General features: G+C 45.6%; 1 long non-coding RNA gene across 1 annotated transcript; it reads left to right on the top strand.

The window, feature by feature from the left end:
* The first annotated feature begins 214 nt into the window (after positions 1-214).
* Positions 215-2,369, top strand: LOC127684714 (uncharacterized). The gene is made up of 4 exons (XR_007977770.1): positions 215-659; positions 847-883; positions 1,388-1,685; positions 2,184-2,369. It is a non-coding gene; the product is annotated as an uncharacterized LOC127684714 (long non-coding RNA).
* Positions 2,370-2,857: the final 488 nt, after the last annotated feature.

Below are 2,857 nucleotides of genomic sequence, written 5' to 3'. Positions count from 1 at the left end.
TTATCCCACAGAACTTGCGGTTTCTCCAGGCCACGAGCTTCTCTCTCTGCAGCTTCTCTGTGGATCCCTAGATCCTTCGTAGCTCCTCCCCTTCCTGTTGATCCCCGTGGCTCCTCCCCCGAGGCTCCTCCCCCAAACCATCAGCTCCTCCCCCTTCCTCCTGCCCAATCATTGGCTCAAGCCTTTATTTGAAAAGTTAAGGTGGGGAGAAAGTTCACAAGGCAACTCCTTATCTGCAGCCCCTCTGAGGAGTGGAATTAGCATCAAAATACAAACCCAAGGCAATCCACAACAATGTTGCACCGAGCGGAGCGTAACCTGAGGACTGGACTGTTTCTACATTAAAGCGATGACTCTGCTCCCTCTTTCCATCTCATCAAGGCTGCCAGAAGATGAAGGCCATTTGTCCCACACCTCCACAGCCCAAACCGCGGAGAATGGCTGTGTTATCTCCTAATGCACTCGCCAAAGCACGCGCCCCTGCATAGGAGAACCTGCATTAAGTTATTACCAAATGGAGAGATTTGGCCCCAAACTATTTGCCATCCCAGAGCTGAAATCAGCAGTGAGGAGGTTTGCGACTTTCTCAGAGTTATTTTACAGTGTGTATGGAAACATGAGAAGGGGAGCAGGAGGAGGACCCCAGGGGGAAGAACAAGGTAGGCACTCTCTCTTTTCCGTCCTGTTACACTACAAGCCACTGGAGGCTCTGACTTAGCTCAGGCTCCGTGACTAAGCACTTCCGGGTTTAGCTGCGGTGGAGCCTGGTGTTCTTTATTTAAACCCAGCTCTTGGGTTGTAGGCCATGGAATGTATGCACTTCCGTTCTACGGTTTTGTTTTACAGAGATGAAGCCAAGAGCGCTCATCGTCTGGGCACCGGGGTAAGCTGTTGACGGGCGTGATCTCATTTTGTTTTCTCAATGACACGCTGATTGGGTTTAAGGTATAATTGTCCGCATTTTATTCCTCATTTGGAGGAATAAACCTGTTGGAAACAGTAGTCCAGGCTACAATAGATCCATGGGTGATCTTTAGAATTCACAGCCCTTAAGGGTGTCACACTGACTGGTTGCTCGTTTTGTACATGGATACTTAGCCATTTGGTGCCTCCGTTTTCCTATCCTTAAAAGGACATATTAGATACTTTCTACCTTTGGGAGGGGAAAGCGATTTGAGTAAGAACAGAAGTAAGTTAGTGCCTTTAAAGATGTGGAGTTATGTCTGGTGCCCACTAAGTCCTCGGTAGATCGGTATCATCACAGCCTGTCACCATCCTGGCCTCACTATAGCGTTGTGACTAGAACACCACGGTTCCTGCTGTCCGTTTCCTTCTATTCCAATGAGCAGAGACAAGAATTGAATCGTTAAATTATGTTTATTCATAGGTTCAGTGTCTGGGAAGCCAACAGGCTCACACCATAGAAGACCCTTTTATGCCTCAACTTTAGCCAGTCAGTTGTTCAAGGAGGGGGGAAAAGAGTGCCTTGAAAAGAACTCTGCCTTCTTGGAGCCCCACCCTTCCGGAGCTCCACCCTCTCAGAGCCACGCCCTCCTGGAGCACCGCCCTTCTGAAACTCTGATCTGCCCCTCTGGTTAGCAGGCCAGCCTCATCCTCCCACCTCTCTATGTCCTGTGCTCTCCCTCATGTCTCTCCATACAGCCGGATAGGACACTCCCAGGATGGTGAGTTTGTTGAGTATCTGCTGGTATCAGTCCTGTGTTCTTCCAGGTGCCACCTGTGCTGAAGAGTTAACCCAGAACAAAATTATTAGCAGTGTGGGTTTGATGAGCTACTCATAATGTGTATGTACAGATTCCTTTCTACACTATGGAGTATAAATGCTTCCTTATAATATAGGATATACTATGTCCTATACATAATATATCCTATATATAACACATCCTATATATGATATGCAAGATGTATGTCCTATATGATAAATCCCACACACCATGTGCCATATATATACATATATATGACATTCCTACACAATATATCCTATGTACAATATGTCCTATATATAAAATAAGCCCTACACATTATATCCTATATGTAATATATCCTACTGAGTATCCTGTTAGAACACATCTACCATGTTCTGAGAGCTTTGACAAAGAACCACACACACAGTCCTGAGAGGTTCATTGATCTTCTGAGTTTTGTTTTTCTTTGGTGAACAGGAAGATGAAATCCACCCTTGTAAGCCTGTTGTTGGAACCACATGTAATGCCACAAAAAGCCCTGCACACAGAAGCTTCTTCAGATGTTGTGAATAGCACTACCAATAGGTACTTTAGAACAAAGGGCACATTGAAAAAAAAAAGATACTCATTTTTTTCTAGCAAAATAAAAAAAAATGCCACAAAGACGATCTTTCTTCTTTGAAGTTTCTTTTAGGCTATCAGTGTGCGGTAAGGGGGCACTCCATGGTAGGCTGGAGAGGGAGGGAGGATTTTACTGGATCTTCCAAGCCTTTTCCAGCTTTTAGAATACAGGGCCATGCAAGTCTGACTAACTGGGCTTGATCCCTGGATCTCGGTAAAGGTGGAAGGAGAAAAACAAACCAGCAAGATTGTCCTTTGGCCTGCCCGTGCTTTGTAAATATGCCCTGTATAAGTAAGGGACGTGCGTATGCAGGGAAATTAAAGCTTGTTTATTTGAAATTTAGGGTTAACTCTTTTTTATCTGGCAACCTACAGAGGGGCCAATGACATACACCCTGACTCGGGGTCTAAAATAGAAATAGGTTACAGACAGAAAGAGAGAGGGAGGGATGGAGGGAGGGAGGGAGACAGGTTACAGAGAGAGAGAGAGAGACAGAGACAGAGACAGAGACAGAGAGACAGAGAGAGAA

The sequence above is a fragment of the Apodemus sylvaticus genome, chromosome 5 (genome assembly GCF_947179515.1).
Source record: "Apodemus sylvaticus chromosome 5, mApoSyl1.1, whole genome shotgun sequence".
Classification (NCBI taxonomy): Eukaryota; Metazoa; Chordata; class Mammalia; order Rodentia; family Muridae; genus Apodemus; species Apodemus sylvaticus.
The sequence above is the reverse complement of the archived record's forward strand: the minus strand, read 5'-3'. Positions and strand labels throughout refer to the sequence as shown.